Below are 21,847 nucleotides of genomic sequence, written 5' to 3'. Positions count from 1 at the left end.
AGAGAAGCCCTTCTCAGATTCACTGAGATTGATCCTGAAAGTGAAGAGGGAAAAGTGATCTTAAAGGATAGAGTTCTTACTCAGTCGGCTCCAGATATCTGCCGTAAGCTATTAAAATGGGTGTATGGACCAAATCAGTTTCTAGATACTCTGTTACAACTGGCTCAGACAGTCTGTTATGGTAGAGAATATGAGAAAACGAAAGAAAGGCAGAAAAGGACAAAGGAACAGGCAGAAGCCCTGTTGGCTTCTGAAATGGCTATGAAAACCGTTCTTAAACAGCCCAAGAAAAATGCCCAGAGGGACCCAGGTGAAAAGGGATGGGCTTGCTATTACTGTGGAAAGGAGGGGCACCTCAAGCGGGATTGCCCTCAGGCATTTAAGTCGCCCCCGACTCCATGTCTGGTCTGCAAAGGACCATACTGGAAGAGAGACTGCCCCAGAGGTGTAGGTTTCAGGGGTCAAACTCTCAAGACAAACAGGACTGAAGGTGCCCGGGGATCCCCACACAAGCTTCCATCCTAATTACACCAGAGGAACCCCAGGTGTTAATAACTGTGGAGGGCCAATCTGTCGATTTCCTTTTAGATACTGGGGCAGTTTACTCCGTGCTTACTGAAGCCCCTGGCCCACTTTCTTCCCAATCCACTTTCATAATGGGACTGTCTGGACGAGCCAAAAGGTATTACTTCAGTGTTTCTGTCAGTTGTGACTTACTCTGTGCTATTTTCACACGAGTTTCTGATTGTGCCAGAGTCTCTCTCAACCCCTTTGGGGAGGGATATACTAAGCAAGGTCCATGCCTCTGTTTTCATGAATATGGAGCCTTCCCTTTCTCTCCCTCTAATTGAACAAAATATAAATCCTAGAGTATGGGCTGATGGAAAATCTGTGGGTCGAGCACAAAATGCTATTCCTGTAGTTCTCAAGCTCAAAGACCCACACTTATTTCCACATAAGAAGCAGTATCCACTAAAACCTGAGGTTAAGGAAGGGTTAAAACCCATCATTGAGAATTTAAAGGAGCAGGGACTATTAATTCCCTGTAACAGTCCATGCAACACTCCTATTTTGGGTATAAAGAAATCAAATGGTAAATGGAGACTAGTTTAAGATTTATAAATAATAAATGAGGCTGTAGTTCCTTTACACCCTGTGGTGCCTAATCCTTATAGTCTATTGTCTGAAATTCCTGAATGAGCCAAATATTTCTCAGTAATTGATTTGAAAGATGCTTTCTATTCAGTGTCTTTGGCGGAGGAAAGTCAATTTCTATTTGCTTTTGAGCACCCTATGCAGCCAGCTTCTCAGTTAACCTGGACAGTTTTGCCCCAGGGATTTCGTGACCGTCCTCACTTATTTGGACAAAGTTTATCACGGGATCTACAAAACTTTAATAGCTCTGAAGCAGTGGTGTTACAATATGTAGATGATATTTTGCTCTGTGCTGAGACAGAGGAAGCTTGTTCACGAGCCTCAGAAGACTTCTTAAACTTTCTGGCAGGTTGCGGTTACAAGGCATGAAGAGAAAAGGCTTAACTTTGTCAACAATCTGTTAGATATCTGGGCCTAATCATATCAGAAGGGACTAGGGCCATAGGCCTGGAGAGAATTAATCCTATACTAAGCCATCCCCTACCTATGACTTTAAGACAATTGAGAGGATTTTGGGGAATCACAGGCTCCTGTTGCATTTGGATTCCAGGTTATGGGGAACTTGCCCGGCCTTTATATAAACTTATAGCTGAAACTCAGCAGGCCCAAACCGACAAACTGGTTTGGTTTCCAGATACTCAAAAGGCTTTTAAGGTTCTTCAGACTGCCCTCCTGCAAGCTCCTGCTCTGAGCTTGCCCACAGGGTCAGAATTTAATTTGTTTGTCACTGAAAGAAAAGGTGTGACCTTGGGAGTTTTGAACCCTGAGGGCCTCACCAGCAACCTATTGCTTATCTAAGCAGATAATTAGATGTAATTTCATGTGGGTGGCCCCACTGCCTAACAGTAATTGGGGCAGCGGCTTTATTAGCACCTGAAGCTTTAAAAATAATTAATGGATGAAACCTTACTATACTGACTTCTCATGTGTGAGTGGAATCTCAAATTCTAAGGTTAATATTTGAATGACAGACAGTAGGCTTCTTAAATATCAGTCATTGTTGTTAGAAGGACCAGTAACTAAGCTTAAAGTTTGTGGAAATTTAAATCCTGCCATTTTCCTTCCTGAGAAGGAAAAATGAAACACCTAATCACGATTGTTCTCAATTCCTAACTTTAAACTATGTAGCTCGGGAAGATCTAATGGATACCCCATTAGGCGTTCCTGACATGGAAATATTTACAGATGGCCGTTCTTTTATTCTGGATGGAAAGCGTAAAGCAGGTTATGCCATGGTGACTGCTGAACAGGTTTTAGAAGCAAAATCTCTCCCCCAGGGAACCACTGCTCAGTTGGTGGAGACTGTGGCTCTGACCTGAGCTCTAGAGTTAAGTAAAGGGCAGCGGGTAAATATCTACACTGATTCTAAGTACGCTTATTTGACTTTACATGCTCATGCTGCAATATGGAAAGAAAGACAGTTTAAAACAGCAACAGGAGAACGTATTAAATATTTCAGAGAAATTGAGAGACTTTTAACTGCTATATATTGTCCTAAAGAAGTAATTGCTATGCATTGCAAAGGACACAACAGGGATGGGAGTAAAGAGGCTGAAGGTAATCAGCTGGCTGACTGTCAAGCCAGAAAAGTGGCCCTTTACGAAACCCCCTCACTACAGACACCTTTGATCTGGACAGGTCCTGTGGAACAGGAAAAACTACAATATACTGAGGAAGAATTAGAAAGATATGAAAAAGAGAAGCAAAGATTACTGATAAAGGATGGTTATAGTCTGAGGATGGACGATTAATAATTCCTGGAAATGCTCAATGGAAAATTCTTAAGGGTTTACACCAGAGTTTTCATTGGGTGCAGAGAGTACTTGCCAGATGGCTTCTCGTTTGTTTGAAGGTAAAAATGTAATGAAAACTTTAAAGAACATTATCAAAAGGTGTGAGGTTTGTCAGAAAAATAGCCCAAAGACTGAAAAGCTAGCAAAATCTGGATTACAACGAAGTGGAAAGTATCTTGGAGAGGACTGGGAAATTGATTTTACTCATATGCCAAAAGCTAATGGATATTCTTGCTTACAAGTTTGGGTGGATACTTTTACTGGATGGATTGAGGCTTTTCCATGTCCAAGATAAGGAGGTTATAACGATTTTAATCCACGAAATTATCCCCAGGTTTGGACTGCCACGGAGCCTTCAGAGTGACAATAGCTGTGCCTTTAAAGCTGCTGTAACTCAAGGGGTGTCTAAAGCTCTAAGAATAGAATATCACTTACACTGTTCCTGGAGACCCCAATCCTCAGGAAAGGTTGAAAAAGCTAATGATATTATCAAAAGACATCTGTGCAAATTAACTCAAGAGATGCAGGACAATTGGTTTAAAGTCTTACCCATAGCTTTAGTGAGGGCTCGAACTGCCCCCAAAAAGGAGGGACTGTCCCCTTTTGAATGTATTTATGGAAGGCCTTCCTAGGCACAGACATTGTTATAGACCCTGAAGCCTTGGAATTAACTAGTTATGCAACTCAGCTCTCAGCTTTTCAACAGGCATTAACAGAACTCTGGGAGACGACTCCTGACCCAGCCTCTGAGTCAAGCAAGCCTCTATTTGAGTCGGGAACTGAGGTCCTCATAAAAACATTGGGGTCTGGGGGTCCATCCCTCGAGGACCCTTACCAGGTTATTCTTTCTTCTCCCACAGCTGTCAAAGTCCCAGGAATTGATTTGTGGGTACATTACACTCGATTTAAGAGGTGGCACCCTGACCAGAACTAAGTGACTTCATTTTATGTCTTTACTTTCTATGCTCTGACTTTGTACTTTTCAGATGGGCCTGATAATCTATGTGAGCCTACTTATGCTGACTCCCAAAATCCTGAGTCTGCTGTTTGATCCTCAAGACAATGCCTTCCTGTCCTGGGCTCACTCCTACGCAGCATTTCACAATCAGTCTAACTGCTGGGTCTGTGGAGCCCTCCCCTCTTCATCAGTGGAAGGCTTCCCATGGTGGGCATCTCCACTTCAAGGAAAAGACTTTCTCCAAGTCTGCAAATACCTTCGACAACAATCATATGCAATGACTCTTCTTCATCTGATGACAACTAATAACCTTAAGATGGACTGTTGTAACTATGGACATATGTGATTTTTCATTTTGATTTTAACTTGGTTTAATGACTATTTTGCCTTACATCTGTAACTGTATAATGGGGTTTTCTAACCATCTAAAAGCTTTTAATTTACAAATGGCTGTCTAAGCTCCTACTAGTGCCACAGCCTCCTCCAACTATTACTTGGGACCCCTGGATCAGAGACCCTCAATATGAGGGTTAGGATAATATGTTGCCTCAACAATTTAGGGACCACGCTCCTAAACAGCAGGAAACAGTTATGGAACGCAAACGATGCCCCTTTCCCTTGGCAACATAATTCTCCTAAAAGAAAAGGGGGGAATGAGACAATCAATTCCTAGGCAGGTTGATAAGAAGTCTAGGGGTCCCCAAGGAGAAAGGGGTCTGGAATTCTCAAGGAGGGAGAAAGGACAAACTTTTTTTGTCCCTCTACATTCCTTAGGATTATATAACAATAATGTATCCTGCTTGAAGACAGTCTCTGGAAAAAAACCTTCTGGCTAATCCTATTATCTTAAGGTGTAAATTATGGGAGTAGGTCTAGTGAGGTCTTTACAACCTCCAGACATTCTTTTGATTCACTGTAATAACTAATTGGAGCTATATAACTTCATTGCTAACACTAGCAAGGGGGTACTCTTTCTGCCCCCTTCTGATGTCTATGTCAGAAGCTTTCTCTATCTCCTTTATACTTTAATAAAACTTTATTACACAAAAGCTCTGAGCGATCAAGCCTCATCTCTGGCCCCGGATAGAATTCTTCTCCTATGGAGGCCAAGAATCCCGGCGTCTTTTTGTAGTTCAACAACAACTTTTCACTATGCAATATTGCTCTTTACAGCATCAAACCTTGCTTCTATCACCAGTCCCATCCACAACTGGGTGTTGTTTTTGCTTTGGCTCCATCCCTTCATTCTTTCTGGAGTTACTTCTCTACTGATCTCCAGTAGCATATTGGGCACCAACCGACCTGGGGAGTTCATCTTTCAGTGTCCTATCTTTTTGCCTTTTCATGGGGTTCTCAAGGCAAGAATACTGAAGCCATTCCCTTCTCCAGTGGGACCTGTCCCACTGACCTGTCCCATTCAGTCAGACCTGTCCACCATGACCTGTCCATCTTGGGTGGCCCCACACAGCATGGCTTAGTTTCATTGAGTTAGACAAGGCTGTGGTCCATGTGATCAGATTGGCTAGTTGTCTGTGCATTCCCTTTTCTCCATAGCCTCTCCAGCATTTATTATTTGTAGTCTTTTTGATGATGGCCATTCTGACTGGTATGAGGTGATATCTCATTGTAGTTTTGATTTGCATTGCTCTTTGGAAAATTCTGAAAGAGATGGGAATACCAGACCACCTGACCTGCCTCTTGAGAAACCTGTATGCAGGTCAGGAAGCAACTGTTAGAACTGGGCATGGAACAACCGACTGGTTCCAAATAGGAAAAGGAGTATGTCAAGGCTGTATATTGGCACCCTGCTTTATTCAACTTATATGCAGAGTACATCATGAGAAATGCTGCGCTGGAGGAAGCACAAGTTGGAATCAAGATTGCTGGGAGAAATATCAATAACCTCAGATATGCAGATGACACCACCCTTATGGAAGAAAATGAAGAGGGACTAAAAAGCCTCTTGATGAAAGTGAAAGAGGAGAGTGAAAAAGTTGGCTTAAAACCCAACATTCAGAAAACTAAGATCATGGCGTCTGATCCAATCACTTCATGCAAATAGATGGGGAAACAGTGGAAACAGTGGTTGACTTTATTTTGGGGGGCTCCAAAATCATTGCAGATGGTGATTGCAGCCATGAAATTAAAAGATGCTTACTCCTTGGAAGGAAAGTTATGACCAACCTAGACAGCATATTAAAAAGCAGAGACATTTTTTTTGCCAACAAACGTCCGTCTATTCAAGGCTATGGTTTTTCCAGTGGTCATGTATGGATGTGAGAGTTGGACTATAAAGAAAGCTGAGCGCCGAAAAATTGATGCTTTTGAACTGTGGTGTTGGAGAAGACTCTTGAGGGTCCGTTGGACTGTGAGGAGATCCAACCAGTCCATCCTCAAGGAGATCAGTCCTGGGTGTTCATTGGAAGGACTGATGCTGAAGCTGAAAGTCCAATACTTTGGCCACCTCATGTGAAGAGTTGACTCATTGGAAAAGACCCTGACGCTGGGAGGGATTGAGGGCAGGAGGAGAAGGGGACGACAGAGGATGAGATGGCTGGATGGCATCATTGACTCGATGGACATGAGTTTGAGTAAACTCTGGGAGTTGGTGATGGACAGGGAGGCCTGGCGTGCTGCGGTTCATGGAGTCGCAAAGAATCAGACACGACTGAGTGACTGAACTGAACTGAAGTGATAAATGAGCAATGTTGAGCATCTTTTCATCTGTTTCTTAGCCATCTGTATATCTTCTTTGGAAAAATGTCTGTTTAGGTCTTTTTTTCCCCACTTTTTGACTGGGTTGTTCATTTTTCTGGCATTGAGTTGCATGACTGCTTGTATACTTTTGAAATTAATCCTTTGTCAGTTGTTTCATTTGTTGTTATTTTCTCCCATTCTGAGGGTTGTCTTTTCATCTTGCTTTTAGTTTTCTTTGCTGTGCATAAACTTTTAAGTTTGATCAGGTCCCATTTGCTTACTTTTGTTTTTATTTCCATTATTCTAGGAGGTGGGTCATAGAGATTCTTGCTTTGATTTATGTCATCGAGTGTTCTGCCTACGTTTTCTTCTAAAAGTTTTATAGTTTCTGGTCTTGCATTTAGGTCTTTAATCCATTTTATCTTTGTGTATGGTGTTAAGAAGTGTTCTAATTTCATTGTTTTCCATATATTGGTCCAGTTTTCTGAGCATGATTTATTGAAGAGGCTGTCTTTGTCCCATTGTACATTCTTGCCTCCTTTGTCAAAAACAAGGTACCCATAGGTGTATGGGTTTATTTCTGGGATTTCTATCTTGTTCCATTGCTCTATATGTCTGTTTTGGTGCCAGTACTATACTGTCTTGATGGCCGTAGCTTTGTAGTATAATCTGAAGTCAGGAAGGTTGATTCCTCCAGCTCCATGCCTCTTTCTCAAGAGTGCTTTGGCTATTCGGGGTCTTCTGTGTTTCCCCATGAATTGTAGAATTTTTTGTTTTAATTCTGTGAAAAATGCAATTAGGGATAGGGATCACATTGAATATATAGATTGCATATTGTAGTATAGTCATTTTCACAATATTGATTCTTCCAACCCAGGAATGTGGAATATCTCTCCATGTGTTTATGTCATCTTTTATTTCTTTCACTAGTGTCATAATTTTCTGTGTACAGTTATTTTGTCTCCTTAGGTAAATTTATTCCTAGATATTTAATTCTTTTTGTTGAAATGGTGAATGGGATTGATTCCTTAATTTCTCTTTCTGATTTTTCATTGTTAGTATATAGAAATGCAAGTGATTTCTGTGTATTGGTTTTGTATCCTGCAACTTTGCTAAATTCTCTGATTAGCTCTAGCAATTTTCTAATACTATCTTTAGGGTTTTCTATGTGCAGTATCATCTCATCTGCAAACAGTGAGAGCTTCACTTCTTTTCTGATCAGGATTCATTTTATTTCTTTTTCTTCTCTGGTTGCTGTAGCTAGAACTTCCAGAACTATGTTGAATAATAGGGGTGAAAGTGGACACCCTTGTCTTGTTCCTGATCTTAGGAAAAATGCTTTCAGTTTTTGATCACTGAGAATAATGTTTGCTGTAGGCTTATCATATATGGCCTTTACTATGTTGAGGTAGGTTCCTTCTGTGCCCATTTATTGAAGAGTTTTAATCGTAAATGGGTGCTGAATTCTGTCAAAGGCTTTTTCTGCATCTATTGAGATTGTCATATGGTTTTTTCTTTCAATTTATTAATATGGTGTATCACATTGATTGATTTGCAAATATTGAAGAATCCTTGCATTCCTGGAATAAACCCAACCTGATCAAGCTGTATGAACTTTTTGATGTGTTGCTGAATTCTGTTTGCTAAAATTTTGTTGAGGATTTTTGCATCTATGTTAATCAGTGATATTGGCATGTAGTTTTTTTTTTTTTTTTTTTTGGTGGTGTCTTTTCTGGTTTGGTATCAGGGTGATGGTGGCCTCGTAGATTGAATTTGGAAGTGTTCCTTCCTCTGCAATTTTTTGAGAGTTTTAGAAGGATAGGCATTAGCTCTTCTCTAAATGTTTGATAGAATTCTCCTGTGAAGTCATCTGGTCCTGGGCTTTTGTTTTTTGGGAGATTTTTGATTACAGCTTCAATTTCAGTGCTTGTAATTGGGTTGTTCATCATTTCTATTTCTTCCTGGTTCAGTCTTGGAAGATTTCTTCCAGGTTATCCTTTTTATTGCCATATAGTTGTTCATAATAGTCTCTTATAATCCCTTGTATTTCTGCCTTGCCTGTTGTAACCTCTTCTTTTTCATTTCTAATTTTGTTGATTTGATTCTTCTCTCTTTTTTTCTTGATGAGTATGGCTAAAGGCTTGTCAATTTTGTTTATCTTCTCAAAGAACCAGCTTTTAGTTTTATTAATCTTTACTATTGTTTCTTTCATTTCTTTTTCATTTATTTCTGCTCAGATCTTTATGGTTTGTTTCCTTCTACTAATTTTGGGGTTTTCTTGCTCTTCTCTTTCCAGTTGTTTTAGGTGTAAAGTTAGGTTGTCTATTAGATGTTTTTCTTATTTCTTGGAGTAGGATTGTATTGCTATAAACTTCCCTCTTAAAACAGCTTTTGCTGCATCCCATAGGTTTTGAGTTGTTGTGTTTTCATTGTCAATTGTTTCTAGAAATTTATTGATTTCCCTTTTGATTTCTTCAGTAACCTGTTGGCTACTTAGAGATGTGTTGTTTAATCTCCATGTGTTTGTGTTTCTTACAGTCTTTTTTTTCTTGTAATTGCTATCAAGTCTCATAGCATTGTGGTCAGAAAAGATGCTTGATGAGTTCAATTTTCTTAAATTTTCTGAGGTTTGATTTGTGACCCAAGATGTGGTCTATCCTGGACAGTGTTCCACGTGCACTTAAGAAGAAGGTGTATTCTTCTGCATTTGGATGGAATGTCCTGAAGATATCAGTGAGATCCCTCTCATCTAATGTATCATTTAAGACTTATGTTTCCTTATTAACTTTCTGTTTTGATGATCTGTCCTTTGGTGTGAGTGGGGTGTTAAAATCTCCTACTATTATTGTGTTACTGTCAATTTCTCCTTTTATGTCTGTTATTGTTTGTCTTATGTATTGAGATGCTCCTATGTTGGGTGCATAGATGTTTACAATTGTTATGTCTTCCTCGTGGATTGATCCCTTTATCATTATGTTTTGTCCTTCCTTATCTCTTGTAATCTTCTTTATTTTAAGGTCTCTTTTGTCTGATATGAGGATTGCTACTCCAGCTTTCTTTTGCTTCCCATTTGCATGGAATATATGTTTCCATCCTCTCACTTTCAGTCTATATGTGTCTTGAGGTCTGAAGTGAGTTTCTTGTAGACAGCATGTATATGGGTCTTGTTTTTGTATCCATTCAGCCAGTCTGTGTCTTTTGGTTGGAGCGTTTATTCCATTTACATATAAATAATTATTGATATATATATTCCTATTGGCATTTTGTTAATTGTTTGGGGTTGATTTTGTAGATCTTTTTTCTTCTGTCGTATTTCTTGACCATATTATTCTGTTTAACATTTTCTGTAAAGCTGGTTTGGTGGTACTGAATTCTCTTCACTTTTGTTTGTCTGAAAAGCTTTTTATTTCTCCATTAATTTTGAATGAGATCCTTGCCAGGTACTATAATCTTGGTTGTAGATTTTCCCCTTTCAGTATTTTAAATATATCCTGCCATTTCCTTCTGACCTGCAGAGTTTCTGCTGAAACATCAGCTGTTAAATGTATGCGGTTTCCCTTGTATGTTACTTGTTGCATTTCCCTTGCTGCTTTTAACATTCTTTCTTTGTGTATAGTCTTTGTTAGTTTGATTAGTATGTGTCTTGGCATATTTCTCCTTGGGTTTATCCTGTATGGGACTCTTTGTGCCTCTTGGACTTGACTGACTATTTCCTTTTCCATGTTGGGGAAATTTTCAACTGAAATCTCTTCAAAAATTTTCTCATACTCCTCCTATTTCTTTTCTTCTTCTGGGATCCCTATAATTGGAATGTTGGTGCATGTGGGTTGGAGCATTTAATCCATTTACATTTAAAGTAAATATTGATATATATGTTTGATATTGTCCCAGATGTCTCTGAGAGTATCCTCCTCAGTTATTTTCATCCTTTTTACTTTATTCGGCTCTTCATAAATTATTTCCACCATTTTCTCTTCCAGCTTACTGATTCGTTCTTCTGCTTTAGATATTATGCTATAGATCCCTTCTAGAGTATTTTTAATTTCAGCAATTGTGTTGTTTGTCTCTGTATGTTTATTCTTTAATTCTTCTAGGTCTTTGTTAATTGATTGTTGCTTTTTCTCCATTTTGCTTTCATGGTTTTTGATCATCTTTACTATCATTATTGTGAATTCTTTTTCAGGTAGTTTGCCTATTTCCTCTTCATTTATTTGAACATCTGTGTTTCTAGTTTGCTCCTTCATTTGTGTAGTATTTCTCTGCCTTTTCATTATTTTTTTTAAACTTATTGTGTTTGAGGTCTCATTTTCCCAGGCTTCAGGGTTGAATTCTTTCTTCCTTTTGGTTGCTGCCCTGCTAAGGTTGGTCCAGTGGTATGTGTAAGCTTCGTATAGCGTGAGATTTACACTGAGATTTTGTTTGTTTTTTTTCCTCTGATGGGCAAGGCTGTGTGAGGTGGTAATCCTGTCTGCTGATGATTTGGTTTGTATTTTTTGTTTGTTTGTTTTTTTGTTTAGATAAGGTGTCCTGCACAGAGTGCTACTGGTGGTTGGGTGATGCTGGATCTTGTATTCAAGTGGTTTCCTTTGTGTGAGTTCTCACTATTTGATCCTCACTAGGGTGAGTTCTCTGGTATTCTAGGGTCTTGGAGTTAGTGCTCCCGCTCCAAAGGCTCAGGGATTGATCTCTTGGAATAATTTAGTGAAGGTATAATGACTTACTGCTGGTCCCAAGTAGTTCCTAGCCAAAATGAAGTAATAGTGCCTCAATTTGCCTTCTCTCCTGAGGTTTCACTCTACAAGAAATGTGTCAGGTCACTTCTGTCAGAGTTGATACAGAGTTCTGCTCACCACACAAAAGGCCAGTATATCAGGAAGCAAGTTCCTGGGGCAGGAATAACAACTTTAAACAGACAGCCATCAGCCTGAGAGGTCAGGTGACTAGTGTTTCAAAGAAGCAGCTTTTATTTCTTGTCTTTTTGATAATAGTCATTCTGACAGGTGTGAGGTGATATCTCATCATGTTTTCAACTTGTGTCTCTCTGCTGATTAGATATGTTGAGCATCTTTTCATGTGCTTGGTAGACATCTGGGTATCTTTTTTGAGAAAATGTCTATTTAGGTCCTCTGCCCATTTTTTCAAATTAAACTTTTTATTTAGTATTGGACTATAGCCAATTAACAATGCTGTGACAATGTTTCAGGTGGACAGAAAAGGGACTCTGCCATACATATACATGTATCTATTCTCCCCCAAGCTTCCCTTCCATGTATGCTGCCACATAACATTCAGCAAAGTTCCCAGTGCTATACAGTAGGATCGCGATGGTTATGTGTTTTAAATATAACAGTGTGTACATGCCTGTCCAAAATTCCCTTATCTATTCCCCCCATTCTTCCCACCTGGCAACCATAAGTTCATTCTCTAAGTCTGTGAGTCTGTTTCTGTTTCGTAAATAAGTTCATTTATATTATATCTTTTTAGAGTCCACATATAAAGGATGCCATATGATATTTCTCTTTCTCTGTCTGACTTACTTCACTCAGTGTGACAATCTCTAGGTGCATCCATGTTGCTGCAAATGACATTATTTCACTCTTTTTAATGACTGAATAATAATCCATTGAGGATAAGATCTAACAGTCAGCAAAGACAAGATAGGGAGCTGACTGTGGCTCAATCATGAACTCCTTATTGCAAAATTCAGACTTAACTTGAAGAAAGTAGGGAAAACAACTAAGCCATTCAGGTATGACCTAAATCAAATCCCTTACAATTATACAGTGGAAGTGACAAATAGATTAAAGGGATTAGATCTGATAGAGTGCTTGAAGAACTATGGATGGAGGTTCTTAACATTGTGCAGGAGTCAGTGATCAAGACCATCCCCAAGAAAAGAAATACAAAAAGGCAAAATGGTTGTCTGAGGAAGCCTTACAATACATGAGAAAGGAAGAGAAGTGAAAGGCAAAGGAGAAAAGGAAAGATTTGAATGCAGAGTTCCAAAGAATAGCAAGGAGAGATAAGAAAGCCTTCCTCAGTGATCAGTGCAAATAGGGGAACACAATAGAATGAGAAAGACTAGAGAGCTCTTCAAGAAAATTAGAGATACCAAGGGAATATTTCATGCAAAGATGGGCACAATAAAGGACAGAAATGGTATGGACCTAACAGAAGCAGAAGATATTAAGAGGTGGCAAGAATACACAGAAGAACTGTACAAAAAAGATCTTAATGACCTGGATAACCACGATGGTGTGATCACTTACCTAGAGCCAGACATTCTGGAGTGTGAAGTCAAGTGGGCTTTAGGAATCATCACTACAAACAAAGCTAGGGGAGGTGATGGAATTGCAGCTGAGCTATTTCAAATCCTAAAAGATGATGCTGTGAAAGTGTTGCACTCAATATGCCAGCAAATTTGAAAACTCAGCAGTGGCCACAGGACAGGAAAGGGTCAGTTCTCATTCCAATCCCAAAGAAAGGCAATGCCAAAGAATGTTCAAACTACCACACAATTGCACTCATTTCACATGGTAGCAAGGTAATGCTCAAAATCCGTCAAGTTAGGCTTCAACATTATGTGAACTTAGAACTTCCAGATGTACAGATTAGATTTAGACAAAGCAGAGGAATCAGAGATCAGAATGTCAACATCCATTGGATCATAAAAAAGGCAAGAAAATTCCAGAAAAACATCTACTTCTGCTTCATTGCTTACTCTGAAACCTTTGACCCTCTGGCTATCAACAAACTGTGGAGAATTTTTAAAGAGATGGGAATATCAGACCACCTTACCTGCCTCCTGTGAAACCTGTATGCAGGTCAATAAGCAACAGTTAGAACTGGACATGAAACAACGGCCTGGCTCAAAATTGGGAAAGGAGTACATCAAGGCTGTGTATTACAGAGTACATAATGCAAAATGCCAGTATGGTTGAAGCACAAGCTGGGATCAAGATTGTTGGGAGAAATATCAATAACCACAGATATGCAGATGACACCACCCTTATGGTAGAAAGTGAAGAGAAACTAAAGATGAACGTAATAGGCTAGATTGAAAAAGCTGGCTTAAAACTCAACATTCAAAAAACGAAGATCATGGCATCCAGTCCCATCAGTTCAAGGCAAGTAGATGGATAAAAATTGGAAACAAGGACAGACTATTTTCTTGGGCTCCAAAATCACTGTGGACCATGACCGCAGTCACGAAATTAAGACACCTGCTCCTTGGAAGAAAAGGTATGACAAACCTAGACAGTGGATTAAAAAGCAGAGACACTTCTTGCCTACAAAGGTCCATATGGTCAAAGCTATGGTTTTTCCAGTAGTCATATATGGATGTGAGAGTTGGACCATAAAGACAGCTGAGCGCCAAAGAATTGGTGCTTTGAAACTGTGGTGTTGTAGAAGACTTTTGAGAGTCCCTTGGACAGCAAAGAGATCAAACCAGTCAATCCTAAAGGAAATCACTCCTGAATATTCATCGGAAGTACTGATGCTGAAGCTGAAGCTCCAATACTTTGGCCACCTGATACGAAAGACTGACTCATTGGAAAAGACCCTGATGCTGGGAAAGATGAAGGCAGGAGGAGAAGGGGACAACAGAGGATCAGATAACTGGGTGGCATGACCAACTTAATGGACATGAATTTGAGGCAACTATGTGAGGTGGTGTAGAGTTGGGATGGGAAACTTAGCACACTTGCAGTCCATGGTGTTGCAAAGAGTTGGACACGTTTGAGTGACTGAACAACAACAATAATCCATTGTATATATGAATCACATTTTTTATCCATTCCTTTGTCAATGGACATTTCCTCTGACCATTTTTTAAATGAATTGATTGTTTTATTTTTTGATATTGAGTTGTATGAGATCTTTATATATTTTGGATGTAACCCCTTATCAGACTAATCATTTACAAGGATTGTTTCTCTTTCAGTCTGTTGCATTTTCATTTTGCTGATTTGTTTTTCTGTGCCAAAGCTTTGTAGTAGGATGTGGTCCCATTTGTTTATTTTTGGTTTTATTGCCCTTGCCTGAGGATGCAGATCAAAAAATCATTGCTAAGACCAATCCCAAAGAGTGTACTGCTGATATTTTCTTTTAGGGCTTTCATGATTTCAGGTCTTACTTTTAAGTTTAATAAACTATGAGTTTTTTTTTGTATATAGTATGAGAAAATGGTCCAGCTTTATTCTTTTACACGAAGGTGTCCAATCCCCCCAACATCAATTATAAAGACACTGTCTTTTCTTCAATGTCTATTCTTGTCATTTTTGTCATAAATTAATTGACCATATGTACATGGGTTTATTTTGGGACTCACTCTTCTGGATGTTGAATGGATATTGAATTTTGTCAGATGCTTTTTCTGCATTGATTTTGATGATCTTGTGATTTTTATTCTTTGTTATGTAAATGATTAATTTGCAGATGTTGAACCATCCTTGCTTCCCTGGAGTAAATCTTATTTGATCATAATGTATGATCCTTTAAATGTATTGTTGAATTTGGGTTGTTAATATTTTTTGAGAATTTTTTTATATATATATTCATCAGGGGTATTGGACAGTATTTTTTTTTTAGTCTTTTTGTGTAGTTTTGATATCAGGGTAATGCTGGCCTCATGGAATAAGTTTGAAAGTGTTCCCCTTTTTAGTGTTTTGAAACAGTTTGAGAAGCATAGGTATTAACTTGTCTTTATTTTTAAAAAATTTTAATCACTGTATACTGTTTTTTCCTTTATTTTTTAAAACTTTTAAATTTTGTATTGGGTATAGCTGATTAACAATGTCGTGACAGTTTCAGGTGAACAGTGAAGGGACTCAGCCATATATTTATATACATGTATCCATTCTCCCCCAAACTCTTATCCCATCCAGGCTGCTATATAACATTGAGCAGTGTTCCATGCACTATAAAGTAGGTCCGTGTTGGTATTAAGCCTTCTTTAAAGTTTGGCAGAATTCCTCTGTGAATCCATCTTTTATTTTTTGGGAGTTTTTGGGTTATTGATTCAATTTCATTATTAGTAACAATTTTATAGAGATTTTTTTCTTTCTGATTAAGTCCTGGAAGATTGTCTATTTTTAAGAATTTATCCATCTCTTTCAGATTGTTCTCTTTGTTGGCATATAATGGTCCATAGAATTCTGTTAGTATTATCTGTATTTCTGTGATAATCAAGTGTAATTTTTCCTCTTTCATTTCCAATTTTATTTGGGTCCTCTCTTTTTTATTTCTAAAGAAAAGTCTCAAATAAACAACCTAACTTTACAACTAAGGAATTAGGAATAAAAGGACAACCAAGGCCTAAAGTTAGAAGTAAAAAGAACACACTCACTCTTTTAATTTTTGATGAGTCTGGACAAAGGTTTATCAATTTTAACTTTTCAAAACCATCTGTTGGTTTCATTGATCTTTTCTATTGTTTGTTTTAGTCTCCATTATATTTATTTCCATTCTGATCTTTATTATATTTTCTTCTTCTAACTAGGCCTTGGGTGTCCTTTTTTTCTAATTCCCTTAGTTGTAAAGTTAGGTTGCTTCTTTGAGATTTTTCTTTTTCTTCTTCTTTTTTTTTTTTTTTTTGCTCTGTGAAATTCCCCAGCTTTTATTTCTCCATTAATTTTACATTCCTTAATGAAATTTCTATTCTTGTTATTCATAAGTAAGCCAATTATTTTTTCTAAATCAGTGAAAAGATGTACATGATCATTGTTTTAACTTTTATTTTTTTTTTTGTTTTTTTTTGTTTCTTTTTTGTTTTTTTTCTTTTTAAATTTTTATTATTATTATTTTTTTTTCCCAGTGGGTTTTGTCATACATTGATATGAATCAGCCATGGATACACATCTTCTTCTTAATGTAAGCTTATATTGCAAGGAGATCCAACCAGTCCATCCTAAAGGAAATCAGTCCTGGGTATTCATTGGAAGGACTGATGCTGAAGCTGATACTCCAATACTTTGGCCACCTCATGAGAAGAGTTGACTCATTGGAAAAGACCCTGATGCTGGGAGGACTGGGGGCAGGAGGAGAAGGGGACAACAGAGGATGAGATGGCTGGATGGCATCACAGACTCGATGGACATGAGTTTGAGTAAACTCTGGGAGTTGGTGATGAACAGGGAGGCCTGGTGTGCTGCGATTGATGGGGTGGCAAAGAGTTGGACACTACTGAGCGACTGAACTGAACTGAACTGAACTGATATTGCCATAAACTTTCTACTTAGAGCAGTTTTTGCTTCATCTCATAGATTTTGGATAGTTGTGTTTCTATTTTCATTTGTCTCAAGTATTTTTGATCTCCTTTTTCATTTCTTCAGTGATCTATTGCTTTTTAGTATCATGTTGTTTAATCTCTATGTGTTTGCATTTTCCTAGCTATCATGTGATTTTTCCTGGAGAATTTCTATGTGCTTTTGAAAAGAATATATTCTACTGTTCTTATATGAAACATTCTATAGATATCTGTTAAGCCCATCTGGTCTAATGTGTCATTTAAGGTCACTGTTTTCTTACTGATTTTCTGTCTGAAAGATCTCTCCCTTGATTTAAGTGAGATATTAAAGTCTCTAAATATTATGTTTATTGTCAGTTTCTTCCTTTATGTCTTTAAATATTTGCTTATAGATTTATCAGCTTCCTTGTTAGGTGAATATATGTTTATGAATGTTATATCTTCTTCTAGGATTATCTACTTTATTATTATGTACAGTCCTTCATAGCAAATAGATGGGGATACAACAGAAACAGTGACAGACTTTATTTTCTTGGGCTCCAAAATCACTGTGGATGGTGATTGGAGCCATGAAATGAAAAGATGCTTGCTCCTTGGAAGAAAAGCAATGATAAACCTAGGAAACATATTAAAAAGCAGAGACATTACTTTGCCTACAAAGATTAGTATAGTCAAAGCTATGGTTTTTCTAGTAGTCATGTACGGATATGAGAGCTGGACAATAAAAAAGGCTGAGCGCCGAAGAACTGATGCCTTCAAACTGTGGTGTTGGAGAAGACTCTTGATAGTCCCTTGGACTGCAAAGAGATCCAACCAGTCAATCCTAAAGGAAATCAGTCATGAATATTCATTGGAAGGACTGATGCTGAAGCTGAAACTCCAATATTTTGACCACCTGATGTGAAGAATTGACTCATTGGAAAAGACCCTGATAATGGGAAAGATTGAAGGCAGGAGGAGAAGGGGACAACAGAGGTTGAGATGGTTGGATGGCATCACTAACTCAATGGACATGAGTTTGAGCAAACTCAGGGAGATGATGAAGGACAGGGAGGCCTGGAGTGCTGTGGTACATTGGGGTTGCAAAGAGTTGAACATGACTGAGCAACTCAGCTGAACTGAACTAACTTTAGGTTTTGTTTGTTCTCTCTCTAGTTGCTCTATAGGTGTAAGGTTAGGTTGTTTATTTGTGTTTTTTCTTGTTTCCTGAGGTAAGATTATATTGATATGTACGTGCTCAGTCACTTCAGTCATGTCTGACTCTTTGTGACCCTGTGGAGAGTAACCTGCAAGGCTCCTCTGCCTATGGGATTCCTCAGGCAAGAACACTGCAGACTGGGTTGTCAAACTGCAATTGGTTTGCCATGCCCTCCTCCAGGGCATCTTCCACCCAGGGATTGAACCAGCATCTCTTGTGTCTTCTGCATTGCAGACAGATTCTTTAGCACTGAGCCATCAGGGAAGCTAGACTGTATTGCTTAAACTTCCCCTCTAGAACTACTTTTGCTGTGTCCCTTTGATTTTGGATTGTCATGCTTTCATTTTTATTTGTCTGTAAGTATTTTTTAATTTCCTCTTTGGCTTCTTCAGTAATACACTGGTTGCTTAGTAGCACATTGTTTAGCCTCCACGTGTTTTTTCTTTCTTTCTTTTTTTTACAGTTTTTTTCCCTACTGGTTGCTTTCTATTCTCACAGCATTGTGGTGAGAAAAGATGCTTCATATGAGTTTAATTTTCTTAAGTTTACCTAGGGTTGCCTTGAGGCCCAGCATGTGATCAATCCTGGAGGATGTTCCACGTGCACTTGAGAATGTGTATTTTGCTGCTTTTGGATAGAATGCTGTATAAATATTGATTAAGGCTATCTGGTCTAATGTGTCATTTAAAGCTTGCATTTTCTTACTGATATTCTGTCTGCATGATCTGTCCATTGATGAAGTTGAGGTGTTAAAGTTCCCCACTATTACTGTGTTACTGTCAATTTTTCTGTTTACAGCTGTTAGTATTTGTCTTAAATATTTTGGTGCTCCTATGTTGAGTGTGTATATATTTATAATTGTTATATCTTCTTCTTCAATTGATCCATTGATCATTTTCTAGTTTCCTTCCTTGTCTCTTGTAACAGTCTTTAGTATAAAGTCTGTTTTTTTTTTTCTGATATGAGTATTGCTATTCCAGTTTTCTTTTGATTTCTATTTGCATGTTCTTTTTTAGTTGCTCAGTCATGTCAGACTCTTTGCAATCCCATGGACTGCAGCATGCCAGACTTCCCTGTCCTTCACCATCTCCCAGAGTTTGCTGAAACTCACATCCATTGAGTCGGTGATGCCATCCAACTATCTCATCCTCTGTCGTCTCCTTCGTCTCCTGCCTTCAATCTTTCCCAGTATCAGGATCTTTTCCAATGAGTTGGCTGTTAGCATCTGGTGGCCAAAGAACTGGAGCATCAGTCCTTCCAATGAATATTCAGGAATGATTTCCTTTAGGATTGACTGATTGGATCTCCTTGCAGTCCAAGGGACTCTCAAGAGTCTTCTCCAGTAGCACAGTTGGAAAGCATCAATTCTTTGCTGCTTAACCTTCTTTATTTTCCAGCTCTCACATCCATACGTGACTAATGGAAAAACCATAGCTTTGACTATACAGACCTTAGTAGGCAAAGAAATGTCTCTGCTTTTTAATATGCTGTCTAGGTTGGCCACCTCTTTTCTTCCAAGGAGCAAGCATCTTTTAATGTCATGGCTGCAGTCACCATCTGCAGTGATTTTGGAGCCCAAGAAAACAAAGTCTGTTACTGTTTCCATTTTTTCTCTCTCTGTTTGCCATGAAGTGATGGGACTGGATGCTATGATCTTCATTTGTTGAATGTTGAGTTTTAAGCCAGGTTTTCACTCTCCTCTTTCACCTTCATCAAGAGGCTCTTTAGTTCCTCTTTGCTTTCTGCCATAAGAGTGGTGTCATCAGCATTTCTGAGGTTATTGATATTTCTGCCTGCAATCTTGATTCCATCTTGTGCTTCATCCAGCCCAGCATTTCGCATGATGTAATCTGCATATAATTTAAATAAACAGGGTGACAATATACAGCCAGCCTTGATGTACTCCTTTCCCAATTTGGAAGCAGTTCATTGTTTCATGCCTGGTTCTAACTGTTGCCTCTTGACCTGCATACAGGTTTCACAGGAGGCAGGTAAGGTGGTCTGGTATTCCCATCTCTTTAAGAATTTTCCATAGTTTGTTATGATTCACACAGTCAAAGACTGTAACATAATCAATGAAGCAGAAGCAGATGTTTTTCTGGAATTCTCTTGCTTTTTCTATGGTCCATCAGATGTTGGCAATTTGATCTCTGTTTCCTCTGCTTTGTCTAAATCAAGCCTGTACATCTGGAAGTTCTAGATTCATGTACTATTGAAACTTAGCTTGAAGGATTTTGAGAATTACCTTGCTAGCATGTGAAATGAGTGCAATTGTTGGTAGTTTGAACATTCTCTGCATTGCCCATCTTTGAGATTGGAATGAAAACTGACTTTTTGAGTCCTGTGGCCACTGTTGCATTTTCCAGATTTCTTGAATATTGGTCTGTTTGCATGGATTACCTTTTTTCATCCCCCTCACTTTCAGTTTGTATGTATCCACAGATCTGGAGTTTTAAAAAAATCTATTCAGCCAGTCTGTCTTTTGGTTTGAACATTTAATCCATTTACATTTAAGGTAATTATTGATATGTATGTTCTTATTGTCATTTTAAAAATTTGTGTTGAATTTGTTTTTTGGGTCTCTTTTGTTCTTTTCTCTTGTGATTTGATTACTAATTTTAATGTTTGTCAGGGGACATTCAGCTTTAAGGGATCCAATATGTTATTTTTTTCTTTTGTGTGCCATTTCTCAAGGATTCTCTACTCCTTGTCAGTTCCTGGAAAACAGGAACGAGCAGAGGTGCAGGCAGTTCTCAGGACTGAGATCATGAGAAAGGGCACCTGCTTGGATTCCTTTCAGTGACTCCCTTCAATGACCTTACTTAAATGTAATCTATTCAGTTATGCCATGACATTAAAAGAAAGCACTCAGAAATGGAATGCTTTCTGACCCTTTGAAGATTGTTATTTGCTTGGCTTCGTTTTTGCTCAGTTTTTTATTTTTTATTTTTATTTTTACTCCCTAAAGCTGCCTTGTATGAAGATATATAAACATGCATTTTTACAAATAAAGCACCTTTGTTTCACTCGAGACTTGGGTCCCCTGCGTCCCTCTTCTCGTTGACTCCAGTCCCCAGGTCCCGGTCTACAAAGACCATGACGAATGTTGTGTTTGATTTTCTTTTTTTGTGTTTGTATCTATTGTAGATTTTTGGATTGCAGTTGCCATGAAGATTTAATATAACGGTCTATATATAAACAAGATTATTTCAAGTTGCTGGTTTTTCATTTTAAATACATTTCCAATATCCTGCAATTATACTCTCCTCATAATTGCTGTTTTTGATATTATAAATGTGTGCAGATGATTTTCTATCTTTACTGTGTGTTTGTCTTTACTGGTGAGCTTTTCCAGTAGAACTTTTCTTGTTTCTAGTTTTGGTCTTTTCTTTCCTGTCTAGAAAAGCATTTGTTGCAAAGCTAGTCTATTGGTGGTAATTCTCTCAACTTTTTTTTTTTCTTTTTTTCTGTAAAGCTTTTGATTTCTCCGTTGAATCTGGAAGAGAGTCTTGCTGGGTAGAATATTCTTGGTTTTAGGTTCTTCTCTTTCATTGCTCTAAATATGTCATGCCACTCTCTTCTGACCTGCAGAGTTTCTGCTAAGAGATCTGATAAACTTATGGGCTTTTGTTTGTTTGTTTTTTGTCTCTTTTCCTTTGCTGTTACATATACTGTTTCTTTGTCTTTAACTTATGCCATTTTGATTACTATGTGTCTTGGCATGTTCCTCCTTGGGTTTATCCTGCCTGGGACTCTCTGCACTTTCTGGACTTGGGTGACTGTCTACTTTCCTATGT

The sequence above is a fragment of the Dama dama genome, chromosome X, assembly GCF_033118175.1.
Source record: "Dama dama isolate Ldn47 chromosome X, ASM3311817v1, whole genome shotgun sequence".
In the NCBI taxonomy this organism is placed as follows: Eukaryota; Metazoa; Chordata; class Mammalia; order Artiodactyla; family Cervidae; genus Dama; species Dama dama.
Note: the sequence above shows the minus strand (reverse complement) of the source record.